We start from the raw sequence: 20027 nt of genomic DNA on the forward strand, positions 1-20027 counted from the left end.
GTTGCATAAAGAGAAGAAAGTGGGTTAGGCAGCAATATTCATCACTGTTCATCTTGACTGCAGATGCAGTGTGACAGCTGCCTCATGCTCTTGCCACCATAAGCCATAAGTTCCCCACTATGAAGAACTGCACCCCCAACTGTGAGACAAAACAAACCTTTTCTTCCTAGGGCTGCTCTGTCACAACAATGAGACTAGTAACTAGCATGTGGACTACAGAGATGAGCATACCCTCTGGGGACAGCAAGGGCAAGATCCAACCTTACCTGCACAGGTAGCAGCTTGTGACAGCCTGGAGAAGCTAGAAATGCCAGGGGAAGCAAGTGGCCAGCGTAACAGCCATAACTCCACCTCCTGGGGTAGAGTCTAGGAGGCCTGAGGAGAGTGAGATTTAGGTCAAATGCCGCAGTTTGGGTGGTTGCGCGAACTCAGGCAAGTTACTGAGCATCTTTATCTTTGTGAAAAATAAAAACAAAAAGAGCTCACAAACACCCTGTCCCATAAAGCTCAAACAAATAAACAAACAAACAAAATAAAAGAGATGACAAGCTTTCCTACAGTTCATTCCAGGGCTAGAGGGTGGGATGAATTGGTACCCAACAGGCCACAAGTGCAGCATAAATGCTCTTTATTGTTATTAAATGCTTGTTATTATTATTTAGTGACTAAGGGCCTGAGACCTGCTTTTAGCCAATGTCTTCTAAATTACTGTAGATAATGATGATGTTGGAATTTGTTTGCTGTGAATAAATCTTTGCCATTCTATTTTTTTTTGAGCTTGTGACTATTCATGTAAATATGGTAAAAACTGTTCATACATAGGAAAAAATGATAACTATGACAAAAACTATTGCAGGAAGAGAATACCAGGTTAATAAGCTGTGAACTGTGACCTCTCACCCTGAGGTCTCTCATGGGTCATTTTTCTTTCCTAAATTAAAACCAGTGAGGTCAGGCTGGTGGGCTGAATGGAGCTCCATGTACGGTCAAGCTGGGTCCACAATTTGAGCATAAGATTTAACAATTAAACAAAATATTTTGTGCATGTCAGAGAAAAGAAATTCTAAGCTACAGACTTTTCCTTTGAGAGCAGTGACCTCAGTTACCTTATGTTCCAGTGGTGAAATCAACAACACAAATGTCCCTGTTTACCAGAGCTGTCATAGTGATGGCCACTTTTGTTTTCCGATAGGGGACCCAGAGGTGTACTAGATTAGGTACCTGAGGAAATCCCAAGGGGCATTCCTGATATTTAAATTAATTATTTAATGCATTCCTATTTTCCAGCCACCCAGTGTTTCAGTGACCTTGAGTCATGCCTGCTGGCAAATATGTAACCACTGCAAAGTCTCCATGCTCAGAAACTGCAAACAAAGCTCGTTCTGCTGTTTTGGTTTTAAAGAGAATAGTGAAGTCTGTGAATTAAGTGTATTAGTTAGAATAACATACCCAGGGATTTAGGGAATTTGGGTCAGGTTTTATACCAACCCTACTACCTCTTGCTGGTCCTCAGCTCAATCCTTTAATCTTTTGGCTTCTTGTTCCATCTGTAAGAGAGATGCCTCTGGCAAGGGACTGAGTGCAGTAGCTGTAGGAATAAATTAAATAATGGACTTAATATCACCACCGAGAATGGAGCAAATTGCTCTTTTGTGGGATCCATTAGCTCAACTGAGAATATTAGCACAGGATTCTGAGTGTATGATTGATGTAAGAAGTAAGATAGCATCCACTTTCATTCTGTGCTCTGCCCTGCCGAAATGACTCTGGGTAACAGATAAAGAATATGAGGTGGAAGGGAGGAGGCGACAACAGAGAGTGCTTGGTAGCCAAAGAGGGAGAGGGGAGCGGGGAGGGGAGGGGAGGTATGAGCTAAGAGTGAGACAGGTTTGGACAGCAGGAAAAAAGGAGAAAGAGGAGGAGGAGGGAGCTGTGGCGGCTGTGACTGTAGAGGCAGGCCAGACATCACGGTTGCTGAGGAAGAGGAGGGGGGGATGAAGATTCCAATCAGACGGGGGGGGGCTCACTGGAAGCCCGAGAGAAGGAAGAGGGGGTGGGAACAGACAGGCAGGCTTATTCCCCGCGGTTATCCCTGTCACCCTGGCCCCTTTCTCCTTTCCCCCAGTGAATCTCAGTCCTAGGCTCAGGACACTGGCTTTCACAGAGGCTGTCCACTCTCCCCAGGTTAACAAGATGCTTGAGAGGGGCTGGTCTTTGGGTGCCTTGGGGTGAGAGCCAACAGGAGGTGGGGAGAGAGTGTGCAGCAGGTATTTCAGCCACACTCACCGGTCCTCACATCCCCTCAAGCTTTGCCTTCTTATGTTCTACCCTCCCCATCTATCACCTCCGTGCTCAGATAGGCATATTTATTGAAAATAAAAATGCGCTGACATTCATAGCACACATCACGTGCTTTGTGTGAGGCACACATGCCATGTGTTTCTACAAAGGGAGTTTGAAGTGGTGTACAATAAAGACAGCGCATGGTGGGTAGAGAAAAATTCCTGACCAAGGAAACTATAGCAAAAGTAGACACAGTAGCGTGTGGCTTTATAAAAATTAAGACACTTGATTTTTTTTGACAACCCTCTGACATTTTTGCTTTTAGTTACTCTCATTTTAGAGAAGGAAATCGGACAAACTAAGATTTGATGTTATGTCTTTAGTTCAGTGATCAGTATGGGAAAAAAACAAACACAAAACCTTAGGAGATTCATTACTGACTTTCAACAATAGCAATTTCAAACTATTCACCATAAATGTGTGTGTGTGTGTGTGTGTGTGTGTGTGTGTGTGTGTCTGTGTCTGTGTCTGTGTCTGTGTTAGTCATGTTTGTATAAAATATTGGCTTGCCGGGCGTTGGTGGACACACCTTTAATCCCAGCACTCGGGACGCAGAAGCAGGCGGATCTCTGTGAGTTCGAGACCAGGCTGGTCTACCGGGCGACTTCCAGGACAGGCTCCAAAACAATACAGAGAAACCCTGTCTCAAAAAAAAAAATAAACCAAAAAATAAAAATAAAATATTGGCTCAAAACACTGGACTGAGTTCCTCTTAAATTAGACTTTTAGTATTCCTCACATAAAGACCCCTTTGACAAGGTTCCTTACAGATTTGGCACAGGAACAACTTTCTCTTAAATGAGATTATGACTTCTTCCACTTGACAATGACAGTTATAGAGTGAGAGTTATGGAAACTCCCACTTCCCCTACTTCATTCACGTTATGGGGAAGCCTGAAGTTTAGTTTTGTGTTCATATGCTATTATTTGCCTGAACCAGGTGTTTTTACTATCATATTTATACTTCTTAATGTCTGTCTTTCTATGTAAACTGGAAGAAAGCACAGTATAAGCGATAAAAGGACAAACAAAACGCAGTCCAGTCAGGGCCGTGCTATAGATGTATAGTATGCTACATGACACCCCTGAAATCATTTTATCTGAAAGAGAATACATTACAAACAGAGTTCTGGGAAGATCCTTTCTTCCACGGTGTTTATCACTTTTTCTCATGTCCCTTAAATAGCATTCCAAACCACTTTGGGGAAAGAATATCAAATCTAGAGCATATGAGCTGATTACTCTCATATGTCTTCTTACTGGGATCTAATTAAGGTTTGAATCCTGTCCAAAACCGTGCTCTAAAATAAACCAATTCAAACCTACATTTATCAGTCAGACTTAAAATGGGGATGGTTTCACCCATTTACCCATTTGCCATACAAACTATGCTTAATTTGTATATTCTTATCTGGCTCCAAAATTTCTTCCAGGAATACAGCATCCCTTATCTTGTTAATTGACAAGCACTATATACATTAGGTCATTCATCAAGAGAAGGCTTCTCAAGGGCCAAGACGCTGTGATTCAATAACAAACCCCCCAGCATCTCAATTTTGCTGCTGATTTCAGATCCGCGAAGAACAAAGCCTTTCAGTCCCAGAATGTCCGTTTTGGGGATCATCATGCTTTTAAATAAATTCCTATAGAGAAGAGAGGAGGAGGAGGAGGGAAGGGAAAGGAGCAAAAGAACATGAACAAAACAGAAAGGCAGGTAGAATAGGCAGCTGCTGGACAGAAAACTGTAAGTCTTTTTATTGTTATGTATCTTTATTACAAATACATTTTAATTTTTAAATATATCTTGATAAAAGTTATAGTAAAACATTATAAAAGTTGTGTCTAAAACATCCATTCTTTTTAAAATGAAGGATGCTAAATACACAATGAAATATAATGTTAAAAATGAAGAAAATCATAATAATCTGAATTCATTTGAAACACCACGCATACACACACAAGGAAGAAAATGAGTAAGTTGACTTTACGTTTACTTTAAAATGTTATCAACTCTTAAACACAAAGTAATTAAATGAGAAGGAATTCAGCGAGTATGTACACTTCGGCATATCACTGCCTCATTCCTATTCACTTTCAGCTTGCCATATAACCTACACTTCCACTTCTAATTATGTGATTTATCTCTGTTTCATTATTTATTTGACAGACATTTATGGAGCTGTATCAGGCTCTTTGTAGTATACAGTTTAAATAGCAAACGAGCATTATAGCATCTCATGAAAATGCAAATAGTAGATATTATATGGAGTGGTTTTTAAAAACAACCTGACTCCTGAAAAGACATATAAAAATGGGGTTCATCCATGGCATTTACAATATGAGGTGTAATGCCTTTAAGAATCCATACTGGTTAATTTACATCTTTACACAATACATAAAATGAATTTACTCTGGTCATCACTGATTGCAGAATCTTATCAAATGCCCCCAGATGAGTTATGGATTGGTCATATCCAATATTTCTAACATATTTTAAAGCAAATATTATCTACTGTTTTATGTAAATATATGCAGATTAGGTAAATATAAAACCTGTGATTTCTCACAGAGAAGTGTGTATACTGAAACTCTTCCAAGCATTCCTCAGTGTAATGCAGGAATTATGGTATTTCTAACAAGCTATGACAAATTCCCAAGTTCTCACCTGTGAAATGGACACACAAGACAGGTCTTCTGTGGCGCGCAGGCATCTGGGTGGCTTTTCTTGGCTCCTCCACAAGAAAACTGTCCGCAACAGGTTTATGTGATCATGTGCTTTTGTACACTTTGTAAAAGTGAGATAGTTTAACTACCGTGGGCTGAGTCGGAGGTCTCTTTCCAGCTGGATGTCCACTCAGTTCCATGGGGCGCTGAGGGCTGCTGGAGCAGGTCGGACATGCTGTTTTGTTTTGTTTTGTTTTCTTTTTTAAGAGGACCACCCAAACTGCATAAATTTCAGGCCCCACAAAAACCTGCATCTGCCCCTACATGTGGGAACAGAACCCAGTTCACAGGTGTGCTGTGAGGTTTAACTAGTGAGTGCTTGTGGAGAAAGTAAGGCCACAGGGGTCAGCATTTTTACATTAGGGAAAATCATGATGCTGTCATGTTGTCATGGGTTTAATTTTTTTTTCCCCATGGAAAAGGATTCCACAGTCCTGGGCAACAAGGATGTGCCATGAGTTTTCTTGGGCTCTAGATATCTTTGAGTCTCTTTAACTATTTCAAATTTAAGCATTTGTGTTTTGTGGGCTTAAGTATGAAGACAGAAATATTAATGTATACTAGAACACTTAAATCTATTTTCACTTCTGACTTCAAAACAAATGAAAATAGTTTTGTTGGCTGCTAGTTCTGTGAGCTATAGTGCTGTGTCTAATGGAAAAGACAGGGTTTACCAATATGAGTAAAAAGTTTCTCAAGCTCTGGAGAAGAAGGAGAATAAAGAAAAAGCAATTATTGTACAATTTAAATTGGGGGTGGGGCAACACACAGACTAGAAACAGCCATATGGACAGCAGGAGGCAGTGTTCAAAATACACAATTTAATGGAGGTGGACACTCAAATCTTTATTTTTTTGGAAAATATTGTTTAAGGAATATTTTTTTACGCAGTGTATTTTCAGGAGTTCTGTTGCCCATTTTAGAGTTAAATTATTAACAGGGAATATTTTTTAGAAAATAAGTTCATTCTGACAATTTACAAATTGCTCTAGATTCTAGAGTCTAGAATGTCAGACAAAGGTCTCTCACAAACTCCTTGGCCTTGGTGCATCAGATAAGTCACAGATGAAAACAAACTCCCTGTGAAAGGTGTGTCTGCAGAGCCTTGTGACTGCGTGCCAGTGGCTCTGTCTGGCACATTTCTGAACTTCGCAAAATTAATTGTGCTAAAGAGAACACCATCAAACGCGTCCGGCACAGAGCGTAAACATCTTCAAACCACGATTCTGCGCTATAAAACACTCTCCTCCTAATTTCATTTGGTGTATTACTCTGGAGGAACACCGAGGCCAAGTGAAACTGCGGAAATAGGAACAATGCAGGGAAGAAAAAAATCTCACCCCATTAAGGGATCCGTTTCTTCTCTGCACAAATAAGCCCACCACGCCTCGGAGACACGACTAGATGGCTCCAGGATGTTCTCAGAATGCCCCCGTGGGTCCTCATGAGCTGAGAGATCCACCAAGAAGGAAGGGGACCTGAGTGACAGTGCCTCGGCCCTCGGGACAGTTTAGGTAACTCACAAAATCGAGGGGAAAAAAACTAAGCCAACAGACTTTGGCGTCCATGTGCATTTTCGGGGAGACCAGGGTTTCCTTCTCCTTGCAAGGTTTGCAATGCGCAGTGACAACGGTAAGGGAGCCCGGCTGGTTCCCGCAGGGCCGCCAGGGCTCCGCCGGCCTTTCCTGAGGCTTTGCACCGGCAGGGCCGCCGCGCTCTCTCCGTGGCTCGGTGACCTTGCAAGGCTGGCCGCGCGACCCGAGTCTCAGCAGAGGCACCACCCTGGGCGGCGAGCCCGCGCGCGACCGAGCGGCTCCGACTCACGCGCGTCCTCGCGGGCCCGCGCCCGGTGCGCGCGGCAGGGGCGGCGAGGGGAGGGGGTACGGGGCGCGCGGGGCGGGGCCTGGGCGGGGCCTAGGGGCTGCGCCCCCCGCCAAGCTTCTTGTTGGCGCCGCCCCCGGGCGCGCAGTCCGCGCCGGAGCGTCTCGGCTGTGGCCGCGGCCGTTATCGTCGCCTGACGCTGCGGTGGCTCTTGGGGTTCGGAGAGGGCAGCGGCGGCCCGTCGTCGGTGGCCGCTGGAGCGGGCCTGCGAGGGGACAGGGACGCCGGAACGGTGGCTGTTGTCGGCCGACTCCTTCGCGATTGCAGTCCCGGGTTGCAGGGTCCGGGCTGCCCCGGGGCGGCGGCCAGCTGGGATGGCAAGATAGCGGCGCGGGAGCGGCGGGTGAGTGCGGGGGCGCGGCGCGGCAGCCTGGAGCGCGTGCGGGGGGCGCGTCCCCGGCTCTGGGGCAGCGCTGCTCGGGCTCGCTCCCTCCCTGCCAGCTAAGGGTCAACCCTGGTGCCCGCGTGGGCGCGGACTGCACCGCGCCGAACTTGTGCGGCGCGAAGGGCAGTGAGTTCCAAGGCCAGAGGTTACCAGGGTACGGGAAGGACCTTTAATTACCCTTTTGGTGCTGCGACCTGCCAGATGATTTCTTGCCTCTGAACCTCTCTGCGCCTCAGCAAAGTAGCTCCTAGTCCTTTCTGTTTTTACGGTGTGTTGACTGACCTGTCTGTGTTTCTAGGTGCTTTTCGTCCGAAGGCGCTAAACTTATTAAACCTCAAGTTAAAGTGTAGGCGAGCAAAGTTAGGGTTCCCGATTGGTGTTACTCCCGATGTGTTCTCTAAAAGCACAAAGCTGGGATGGTGAGCTCAGACGCGTAGGAAACTGCACAGAATGTGTTGTGAACTTACAGGAGAGCTTGAGTAATGCGATTCTGCCCCCCATCTTCAGCTGCCAAAACACAAGTCTTTCATTTACACGTGGGTTATCCTTGCATCCATTTTTGTTTGTGTGTTTAAAGCGGTCAGAGATTGATAGGACACGTGCACCGTTTTTGACTGACATATATGTGGAAATACGCTCTTTGCATTTACTTTGTGTTTCCATATAGTATTTTTTTATTTTTCAGCAAAACTTTTAAAGTTTGCCAACCAGTTTGTTTTCAGTTGCATATTTAATTCAACAAAATTGCTTAGAGTCAAGTTGATGTAATTTATTTAGCCAGGGATTCAAAAGCGATGCCCAGGCTGGGCTGTAGCGGTGTATGCCTTTAATCCTAACATTTAGGAGGCAGAGGCAGGTGGATCTCAGTGAGTTCGAGACCAGCCTGGTCTACAAAGTGAGACAGTCAGGACTGTTACACAGAAAAATCCTGTCTCAGAAAAAGAAAAAAGTGGTGCCCACATATTTAAAGCAACCCCCCCCCCCCGCCAAAGAAAAACTAAAGCATTTGTTTATTGCAACTGATGCTCTCCCCTTACACGATTATTTTTGACACAGATCTGAAGTCATACTAAACTAGGAGCAGAGGCTTCTTGTCTGAGCCTGGATGAGGAAAGCAATGGTCACCATGGCCTGTGCTTTAAAAACACTAGATCGTGCCCTTTGTTTCTTTCTTGGACTTTTCTGTCTTCCATTGAGGTGGAAACTCGGCTCCTTGGGGGGCTTTACTGCAGAATTGTAAGCGCAGTTTAAACAGGAGGTATATTTCCGAGGAGGCCTGCACAGCTATTTGCTCTCCCAGAGTTGAACTGAGGTGTATTTGCTTTGTAATAGGTGAGATCACAAGCCGCTCTGCTCTAATTAGTGGAGACTTGGATTCTCTTCAGGGAAATGGGAATCGGGCACTGTGCTGTGGAAACGAATGAAACTTTTCTGACTTTTATAAGCTTTTGCTAATGAAGACTCATCCTTGAGGTCAAAGTAATAGTGTAAACGATCCTGTGAAGATGTTATCGCATTAATTGGGAGAATGTGTCTTCACACTGGAGAAGGTTCAATAGTTACAGGCAAGTTCCCAGTAAAAAGCACACCTCCATCCCACCACACCTCCACAGCATCAGCAGGAACCAGGCTTCCTAGCTCTTGTCTGTCTCCAAATGTGGCCTAATGCTCTGCAAACGTTTTGCCCTTTTGTCTTTTGAATGACTGGGATACATTGCGTGCCTTGCTTTGTGCCAGCTTTGCCGCCTCCCCCTGCAGAGTCCTGAGTCCTGATGGTCCTCTCAGTCCCCAGGCACGCTGTCTCACTCTCACAGCAGCTGAGAACTCCAGTACAGAAGAACCATGCCTTTTTTATGTTTCTTCTTCTTGATAGGTATTTACATTCTTCCTGAAATCTCGCTGTGAGATTATTGTAAAGCACTTTTTTTTTGAGGCTTTTAAGTGGATTTCAGTTATTCCCAGGGCCCAGTGAGTTGCTTCTTCATGTTGCAGGAAGTGGATGCCTGCGCTGCCCAGTGCACATCCTTTGCTTTTATGACTCCAAAGTGACCCATAGGGATTTGTGGCATCTTTGCTGTGAAACGAGAGCTTTGATGGTCAGGACTTAAAACCATTCCCTTAATGACAGCTTGGGCTGAGTTTCAACAACAGAAAGTAACAAATGTGCAATTATAAGAATAATCTACTAAGCCAGGCGTGGTGCCTTAAATCCTAGCACTCAGCAGGCCACGGCAGGTGGATCTCTGTGAGTTCTAGTCTAGCCTAGGCTACAGAGTTCTAAGCCAGGGCTATATAACAAGACCCTGTCTTAAAGAATAAAAAATCCCAAGAGCTTGAATCTTTTTGAATATGCATTGAAGGTTCATGCCTCTTATTACACTGACAGAACAGTTTTGTGCTTCAGAAAATCTGCTTGCCATTAGGACATAATCCATGCTTTCTGTGGTAGATCACCACTGACTTCTACCTCAGTGCGAATAAATTGCTCTTGTACCTTTATAGTTTGGGAAAGGATTATTGCCAACTCTTAGGGAAATGATGCTTTTAAAAATATCTGTCCTTGGCATCTCTTAGAGTGATTTTTGAAGCAGAATAAATTGTAGAGGTTAGGTAGTGCTAATGCTAGCATTTGAGCTTGCTGCATTATGTAGCCTGATGTGACCATATGTGGGTGCTGATTTTTTTATTGTTGTTTGTTTGTTTTGTTTTTTTTTCTTCCTTGAGCTGTGAGAATCCTTTCAAAAGTTTAATTAAAACCCAGCTGACTCTGTTAGTATTTAGGGTGTTGCCTTTTTTCTTTGCTACTCAGGACCTAACATTGCGGCATCAGTACAGATGTGTTAATACTGTCCATATTTGTTCTTCATAAGTGGCTGTTTATCAGTTTTCTGTTAATAGTCCGGGCGGTTTTCTGGGAACAGAGAAACAGTTGTGTACAGGATAAACAGACTAGCTGTCATGAGCTTCCATCTGAATTGTGGAGATGAGTAAAACACAAATCGGGGGAACAGAAAAGATGATTTCAGGTAGGGGTAAGGACCAGGGAAACGATGAAATAGCATGGCCATAGTGAGGATGCTGCCTGGGGTGGGGGAGGGCAAAGAAGCCTCCCTGGGGTAGATAGGTTGGAGCTGAGCACTGAATTCTTCTGTTATTTTGGTGAATGGGGAAGTGTAGCTCAAGCAGCAGGCTCTGTAAGTGCCAGTGAGCTAGGTGTGCCGTGTTGATGGCGATGGCGGCGGAGGAGGGGAGACTGCCAGCATGTGCTGGGATTGTGTGCTGCCTTTGGTTTAGAGATACAGGGTAGACACAGAGGGTGGAAGGTTCTCCCATGGGCTGGCTTGTGACTTCAGTTCAGGGCAAGGTCTCGCTGCTTCCTGAGTCATGTGCAGTGGAGGCTCTGCCTGCTGTGGGCTCTATTTGTTGACTAAATGAGCAAGCAAATAAAGAGTTTAAAAAATAATCTTGCCTGGGTTTTGGTCAAAATTATTATGGGGTGGGGGTATGGCTCAAGACAGGGTTTCTCTGTGTAACCAGGCTGGCCTCGAACTTACAGAGATTAGTCTGCCTCTGTATCCTAGGTTGGTGCTGGGATTAAAGGCGTGCGCACAGCCATCATCCAGCATTGGTCAAAATTCTTAGGAGTCTTTATGTGAGATCTCCGATCTCCTCCTTTTTTTATGGGCCATCTCCTCCTTGGTTCTGGCCCTTGACCTTACCGTGTTACAGTTAACACGTTCTCAAATTGTTGCTTTAAGGCAGTCACACTTCATTCTTTTGCCATGAAATCCAAGTCGGAAATGCTAAAAACAAAACAAAGCCCTTTTAGTAAATCGTAGTGATTTCCGAGAGAGGTTTCATCTGAATTTTCATTGTTGATTCCAGCGGACTGGCCATTTGCGTGGGAGTAAAAGTCTCAGACGCCTTCTTGTGTATGGGTGTCTAGGTTCTTCGGGCTTGCGGCTGACTAATGAGCTGTTGAGAAGTGTGTGTTTCTCTCAGGTACTTGATTCTCACAGGAGGAATGTGTGTGTGCCTGCTCTATTTTGGGAAATTGCAGGAACTTGTGGTATTTCCTCTTCCCAACTCTAATCTGTTTGCCATTCTAAATATATGTTCCTTTATATTAATTGAAAGCTTGGGAAATGGGTTTGATGCCAAGCAATTGTTGTAACTTTGTAGTAAGAGTCTTGTCTTTCTGCTGATTGACTGTTGGGCGCCTGTTCCATAGTAGGAGTTCTGTAATCTTGCAGAGTGACAGTTTGATTTCTCCTTGTTTTTTAATTTCCTATTCGGACCGGTTGATACCTGATGATAGCAACTTGCTTCCATGTGAGATAATTGTATTTCCCAACTTGATGTGGTGCAGCCTGTGCAAACACTAAGAAAAGAGTGGCTTCTTAAATGCCTCAGTCGTGACCAGAAAGAGCCCAGGTCATCTTCATGCTTTTTCTTCAGGCAAATAGCCGAAGCTGGGCGTGGGGAGATTGTGAGGAGTTTAGAGGCTGAGAAACTCAAGCACCTTCACGCACTTGCTTGGCAGTGCTCTTAGGAGCTGCAGAAGGACAGGAGATCCGGTTGTCCTACATCGTCTTGAGCGAGACCACATTCGTTTCTTCTAGCCACCCGCGGCCGCTGCTGAAGGAAACTCAAGTTGGTGTTCACAAGTTGATGTTGGAAGATGAGGGAAAATGTCTGATGGCATTGTTTTGTTTGGTTTTCCAGCGCACTTTTGAATGGTGGGAAAATCTTGGCCATTATTTCTTTTGGTTTATAAGGCAGAACCATTTAGAATTCGCTCATGTGTCTAGAGTTGAGAATAAGCGTGCTAAGTGGTAGTATCTTGAAGAGCCACTAGGAGGCAATATTCCTTCCTGAAGGTGTGTGTGTCTATGGTTTGGGTGCTATGTCTGCTACCCAAAGCAGACTTCGGCAAGGAGTCCCTGCATAGGAGAACAGCTGAAATGGTGGTAGCAGGAACATCTGGTGGAAAATAAGAAGCGGTGACAGAAGTAGCGCTTCCCGCTCTTAGTATTAGAAAATGCTAACGGGGCTGTTGAGTTGTGATCATTTTGTACACAGAGTTGCATGGGTTGGTTGAGGTCCAATAGGGTAGGATGAAGGTGAGGATCTATTGCCAGGAGTTACATGCTTTAACCCCTGGGGCTACTGGTAGCATCACTGTAAACACTGAGGCCTGATGACAAGATGCCAGCTGTTTCCACACAGCAGGCCTGGGGACCCGCCACTATGCCTTTGTATTTATAGCATAAGCGTGAATAAGGTGAGAGAACCTTGGAGAAACATCTCCAAAGAAACAACTAAAAGTTGAGAGCATAACTCATCTGACGGGGAACTTTACCTCTGTTTACTTCTTTAAGGTACCTGGGTCACCAGTTTTAGTGTCACTTAAGAAAAAATGGTTTTAGGGGAGAGCCTAGATCTAGATAGAGATGAAAATGTAAATTCTTAGGAAAATATAAAATTAAGGATTCAAACAACCTACTTGAGAGTCAGAGGGCCCTCTGATGGCCAGATCAGCTTCTGGAGTTCAATATGTAAAGAAACTTGAGTCCTAAGGGTGTCACAGTTTGCCTGGGAACAGTCACTGGCAACTGGCATCCTATCCCGCTTGTACTGACTCTTAACTCTAGGACTCTGAGCTCTGCCTAGAGTAGCATCTCACTGAGGGGTTCACCACTGGCATAGCGTCTGTCCCACAGCAGGCACCCCCATATTTGTTGAATAAATAAATATATGAAAGAATTTTGAGGTTGTCAGATTGGTGCATTAGCTGTGTTAGAGTTTATACAATACGAAAGAATTTATAATTTCTTGAGTCTCTTGTTTAAAAAAATACAGTATGCTGCTATTAAAATGCAAACTCCCAATCCTAGCAGTAGCCAGGTTGGCATGTGTGGCTACATCATGTCCCTTGACAGCTGTGTACTAAATGTTCCTGGAGTCACCCTGTCAGTCTGCTGGTACCTGGTACCCTTAACATTTTATCTCTACTGTTTAAAAACGTACATGCACTTAAGGTCGAGCAGTTGAGCCTTGAATTACTTGCCTTTCTTCTAGATGTCTCTTAGCAGTGATTTCACTGTTTTGAAGCCTTATGGCCTGGACAGAATTTGGCTGTTTGAAATCAAATGTAGCATACCCTGCAGTCTCTGGAAATCGTCGGTCCGTGATGCTCCTGGCGGATGTTTAAGTTGTTGTAACTTTCCAGGAGGGCAATTTTGTGTTACTCATCGAAAGCCTCAAAAATGTGCCCTGTCCCTTAGTCAGGCATTTCTACCCCTAGGAATTTAAATCAGGAAGGGATGGGGGAAAAAAAAGAGCATGTATATAGAAACCAGCTCCAGCCGTGGCTGGTCTCCACAGCACCAGTGTGTGGGTGCTCCTGTTGGAGCATGGTCCTTGGGATCACCAACTTGGTAGGAAGTCCATTTAGTGGCATGTGTCAGAATCGAGAAGGGGAACCAGGGGGAAAAGTTGCCGGCAGATGCTGAGGGCTGCTCCCCCACAATATACATATCCCTTTAATTTGCCCAGACTATTTTTGTCACTTTGTTTATACTAGTTTCACACTGGAGACAGCTTCAGTGTCCAGTAATACGATGGATTGTGGTATTCACATGTAATGGAGGAACAGTTACGTGTGTGGGGTTACCTGGTGATGTGGACAGATGCTCGGAATTTATCATTTGACAAATCAGATGACAAGGTGGCATGTATAGGGCAGTCTAAGTTTTGGTTTTGGAATATGTGTGTGCACGCCTATGTGTGTAGTCAATTCCATAACACTTCATGTCAAGATTACACTCCAGACACTAGGTGGGATTGTTTCCGTGTAAAGCAACTGTAGCTCCGTTTTCTCTTTTAACTCCCATGAATTTCCAATATCTGAAAGCATGTGGGTCGGTGCAGGGTAGGAGGAAGTCCCACTTCCGTTCTCAGTTCGGTGTGAACTTGAGTAAGTTCTGCGTCTGTTTGGGTCCCTGTTGAGTGGGTGATGATGCCAGCTCTCGGTGCTTCCAGTGGAGAAGGCTTGCTAACACACCCGGGCCTGACAGGATGACAGCGACAAAGTGTTCTCAGTGCTAGAGAATTTCTAGATAGAATAGTTTTGTTTTGTAAATTACGTGGGTCACAATAACCATTTCAGGGCATCCTGACACAATATTGTTCCTGGTCACTGGGAAATAGTTTGAGTTTTTAAGAGAAAAGCATTTATTTATCTCTGTGTGAGTATGCATGTGTGGTAGTGCATGCCACAGTGCGTGTGTGGGAGAGAGGCCAACTCCTAAGAGCCTGTTTTTCCTCTCACCATGGGGCTTCCATCTTCTTCAGGTCGTCAGGCTTGGTGGCACCTGCCCTTACCTGTTAAGATGAAGAAACTCTTTTGCTGCCAGTTTCCTTTTTTTTTTTTTCTTTTCAATTGAAGATGTGTTTTTTCCTTGTATAGTCGTCTTGAGCAGTCCCGCAATACATACTTTAAGGTTAGTGCTGACTCAGTGGTGGGTGTGTCTGTTTGCCAGGCACTGGATAGGTCCCAGTGCCCCGAACGGACACAGGTGCCCTTGCTCCTTGAATGACACATAGGAGCAACCACTGCGCTGCGGAGCCAGGAGGTCCACGCATTAAATCATAGCCACTGCAGGGTGATAGCAAGCAGCAAATGCTGGTCCCCTGTCCTGTGCTTTCCAAAGAAAGCAGGTGATGTTACTTTTCAGTGAACACAAACACTATGGTCTGCTTGTTCTACCTGCTGGATGAGCCGCGGCTCCATTACGTCACCTTGTTGACATTTACAGATGACTTATGTTGAACTTAGGTGGCAATTTCTTAGGCGACTAGGCTGAAAAATGCTACTGCATCGTCTGTGAAGGGCACATTTCTGCAACTGTGAGGGAGAGCTCATGCTTTTGTGAAATTATCCTTTGTAGTACACTTCCTGGTAAATCTAGGATGCATGGGATTTACGAGTATTCTGAGTGAGAAATTCCAGCATGTGGTCTTCCCACGAGGCAAGGGTAGTTGCGCCTTTGACAGTAAGTGAACCGCACTAGTTCTACAAACTGTGTACAGACAGAGATTTGAATGTTGGTAGCCGCTGCGTACAACATGCAATTTGTGGATCTGCAGTACTGCAATATGCACATACACAAGTTCTATGATGAAAGCGGGGTCTCAGTAGTCAGAAAAGTCACCCTCATGACAAATGTCACCTTACATTTTATTTTCTCATATGCTAAATAAAGGAAGACAATTTCATGAATCATGCACACCATAGTCCTCATAGGAGGTTGTAAACATAGCCGGGAGCCTCCAGCAAGGTCAACATTTTGTCATAGATCATATTTCCATCTATGCCAGCTTTTCCAACAGCTCACTTCACTGCCTGCTCTCCCTCTGGAACCAGTGGCGTTAGCTTGCCTCCCTTGGGGGTGGGGTCACTTCCTACAATGTCTCCTAGTGAGATGCAAGGAGTGTATGACACACTTTTATTTACAAGGCTTTTTTCTTTTGAGACAGGCCCTCACTCTGGAGCCCACGCTGGCTTATTCCCACTTGCTGGGAAGTCCTGGGATTGCAAGTTTAAGGCACCTCGCCCAGCTTTCCATGATCTTCCTAACTCTACAAGAAGAAAGACAACAGCAATGCTCTGGGTAGCAAATGGACTCTGAAATGTAATTTGGAAGTTAATGTCCTTCCATTGTCAGTGTGTTAGGCTTGGTCCCCTGGGCACTGGGATCCCACAGTTCCTTCTGACCACACACCTAGAATGACCCCAAGTCCTGCCACTAAGTCCCACCTCTCAAAGTTCCTCTCTAATTCCACCACCCCCAGAAGTTTGCAACCAGTCACAGTGGACCCCTGGGGGACGTAAGCTATAACACCACAGCTTTCAGTAACTTTCAAATTCTTTCCTAGGTCAGAAATTAAAGACTTGTATCATTTTGTTCCATAACTGAGTAATCAGAAAAATGCTTGTTCATTATTATTAGCTGCTATTTCTTTAATAGGAGTTGTTTTTATTCTACATCTGTGCACTTCTAGAAGTTGACCTATCTTTAGGGTGTGGTCGACACACCATTAATCCCAGTACTTGGGAGGCAGAGGCAGGTAGATCAGTGAACCTCTGTGATTTTGGTTTGGACAGTAAGTTCCAGGTCAGCCAGGGCTACATAGTGAAACTCTTGTCTCAAGGGAAAAAAATAAGTGGAAATATCTTTTAAAATTACACAGGAAAAATACTTATTTTATAAAAATTGAGAAAGCTTGAAGACAAATTCTTTTAAAGTTTCAGTCTCCACCTTCAGAAGTAACGCCATATGATACTATATTATAGATGATAGATTAATTCCTGTGTATATTTAGACATTGTGCTGGTTAGTTTTATGTCAACTTGACACAAGTTAGAGTCACCAGAGAGGCAGGTATCTCAGTTGAGAAAACACCTCCATAAGATCCAGATGTAAAGCATTTTCTTAATCAGTGACCAATTGGGGAGGGCTCAGCCCATTGTGGGTGGTGCCACCCTCTGGGTTGGGCAGTCCAGGGGTCTATAAGTAAGCAGGCTGAGTTAGCTATGGGTAGCAAGCCAGTAAGCAATACCCTTCCATGGCCTGTGCATCAGCTCCTATCTCCATGTGTCTGCCTTGGGTGAGTCCTGTCCTGACTGCTTTTGATGATGAACTGTTATATGGAACTGTGAGTGAAATAGACCCTTTTCCTCCCCAGGTTGCTTTTGGTCATGGCAGCTCATCACAGCAACAGTAAACCTTACTAAAATAGACATATTTAGTAACCATGCTTCCAAGTATGTTAAGCTGTGATTGGAATGTTTACATGTTTTTTGTGTGATATGACTTAAAAATGTAACTTAAATTAATCATCTCCCACGATACATATTTATGCATAATGTTCCGTTTGCAGAGTCACTTATTCAGCTTATTTGACATATTTCCTCTGCACGTTTTTTGTGTGTTTGGCAGTTTTTATAAATGCTGCAGGCTACGGCACGGAGGAAGTGAGTTGGGTCTCACCCTGTGACACGAACCTGCCCATTGGGGAGCACCAGGCAGTGAACAAGAATTACATGTTTCAATATTGATGAGTGCACCAAGGACAGGACACTGGGCACAGTGGTGAGGGGTGGGTGGCAGGACCTGTGGGAGGTCAGTAGGGGACACTTCTTCTTTCCCTGGGTGATGGAAAAGGACTTTCTGAGCAAGTGAGTTCTAACTCAGATCTGAGTCATACACAGGGCCCATGGAGATGTCCAGGGAAGGAGATTCTCTGTAGTAACAATGGCGTATACAGGTTCCTGAAGGGGGTCCAGGCCTGGTGCGTATGAGGGACAGCAGGAGGCCACGGTGACTGAAAGGAGAGAGGCATGTGTGGAAGGAGATTGGGGCCTGTCAGTGCCATGGGAGAGGACGTGGAGTGTGTTTCTAAGAATTGGCCCCAGTTTTCAATCCACAGTGACAGGGTCGAATGGATGCTTTTGGATGGTGACCGTGGCTGCTTTGTGCAGAATGAGTGTGTGTGGAGCAAGGATGGAGGCGGGAGACAGGACCACTTCACAGACTGATAGCAGTGCAGGCCAGAGGCTCACATGGCTGCCTCTGGGGCTAGCAGCGGGCATAGTGGGCACAGTTTGACTTCAGAAAGTATGAAGCTGTAGCTGCCAGGCGTGCTCCGTACAGGAAGGGGTGCATCAAGAAGCTCTAGGGCGCTTTTGTTTGCTCCGTACAGGAAGGGGTGCATCAAGAAGCTCTAGGGCGCTTTTGTTTGCTCCGTACAGGAAGGGGTGCATCAAGAAGCTCTAGGGCGCTTTTGTTTGCTCTGTGTTGGGGAAGGCTGAGACAGTGTCTTGTTGTCTAGCCTTGGTTGAACTGACTCACTAAGGTGCTCCTCCTGCCTCGGTCTCCCAGGTACTGAGATTATAGGCATGGACTATGATTTTCGCAAGTAATTTTTGGGAAGTGTCTATACCCTTTTTTTTTTTTTTTGATAAGGGAGAGATCAGGAAAGAACTCGTTGGGGACTGTGAATCAAGAATCTGCTTTGGGTGTGAGCTCACAGTGTCTAAGACTTGCAAGAAACAAATTGTGCTTACATCTGGATAGAGGGCTGGTGGGAGATATATAGACATCTGGGGGAAAGTCAGAATAATTTAAAAATGGATGCTTGTAGGTTTTACCTAAATTAACCTAAGTTCTTAAGAAATTCCCAAAAGTGCTGCAAGAGGTGGCCAGAATGCTTACAACAGAGGTGGGGCCTTGGGTGAGTGTCCAGGTGATGAGCTCTCTGGTCTTCTCCTGGACAGTGCAGGCACATCCAGAGGCCATCTTTGCAATCTTGTCTAATACCCCTTACAGAAAGGAAATGGCCAGGTCTTGTTTTTCTTTTAAACAGGGTTTGTCTGTGTTGTCCTGGATATCCTAGAACTCACTATGTAGACAAGAGTGACCTCAAACTCAGAGATTCTCCTGCCTCTGCCTCCGGACTGCAGGGGCTAAAGGCATGTGCCACCACACCTGGCACTGAACTAATAGTGAATGTTCAATAAATGCTTATGTTTATCAGATTGATTTGTCGTTGTCATCACAGCCACCGCCATCATCAAGCCAGAGGCTTTCAAGCAAAATTGCATCATATTGTGACTCAGGCCTTGGAGTCACGGTCACAAGCCTGGGTTCCATTTCTGGCTTTGCTCTTTACAGGTCATGAGGCTCTAGGCAAGTCACTTAACTCCTTTCTTCATTGAGTAGCACATGAAAAACAAGCCCCCCCCCAAGCACTGTGAACATACCCATATACTAGAGACTTAATATAGTTGGGTTTCAGCTTCTCCACATTGGCCCACTGGTGGCTGGCGTCATTCTCCCTAACCTTGTCTAAACCATCGTGAGACTGCATCTCACATCACATTAAAGATTTATTGTCCACTAATGTCTTAGTGATTGAATTGTGTATTTACTTCTGTTGAAAGTAGCCATCTTGCTGTTGTATCTTTTTTGTTTTGTCCATTTCTGTGGTCTTGTATATTAAAACTGTCATATTAGTTACATGATGTCGCGCCCACCTCGACCAGCAAGGAAGACGCAATGCCCAGACTCTTCTTTAATCAGTTTATTCAGGAACCTTTGAACAATCTTTTCCTGGGGAGCCCCAGGGAGCCCCAACCCACAGCTTAAAAGCCCTTGGGTGGCCAACCCCAGTATGCCACGTGGAACATGCAGATAGGTCCATGTACGCAGAAGCCTGATATCCAGCCTTAACCAAATACAGGTGTTGTTTATCACAGAGAGCACTTGCTATCGGGCTAGCAGAAGGCAGAAGCCAGGGCCATCTTAAGGGTGCGGCACTGCAGCTCTCTACAGTTCCCCCTTTTTTGTTTTAAACGCAACAGGCAAGAGTAGAGGTCTGATCTCTGACATAGACAGGACATTGTACTGATTTCTCATTTGATGTCATCCACCCAACAAGCATCAGACCCGTCCGATACCCTTTTTTCAGAGGTGGGACTCTTGGGTACCAACCCTCATGCAATCAGACATGCTCTTCTCCGGGTCGCTGTTAGCTGACACAGAGTGCAGTGCTTTGCCTCGCATCCTGAGCGCATTTAATCAGCTCTTAAGGTAGTCAACCATGCCTGGGGGGACTGTCCTGCTTCAAT

General features: G+C 44.9%; 1 protein-coding gene across 1 annotated transcript in view; it reads left to right on the forward strand.

Annotated features, from left to right (window-relative positions):
* Positions 1 to 7031: 7031 nt before the first annotated feature.
* Lifr (LIF receptor subunit alpha) overlaps positions 7032 to 20027 on the forward strand; it is a 67773-nt gene continuing 54777 nt past the window's right edge. Inside the window, exon 1 of the mRNA XM_040757588.1 lies at positions 7032 to 7291. The gene's annotated coding sequence lies outside the window, so the exon portion shown is untranslated. The remainder of the gene's footprint in view (positions 7292 to 20027) is intronic.

The sequence above is a fragment of the Mesocricetus auratus genome, unplaced genomic scaffold (genome assembly GCF_017639785.1).
Source record: "Mesocricetus auratus isolate SY011 unplaced genomic scaffold, BCM_Maur_2.0 Super-Scaffold_100015, whole genome shotgun sequence".
Classification (NCBI taxonomy): Eukaryota; Metazoa; Chordata; class Mammalia; order Rodentia; family Cricetidae; genus Mesocricetus; species Mesocricetus auratus.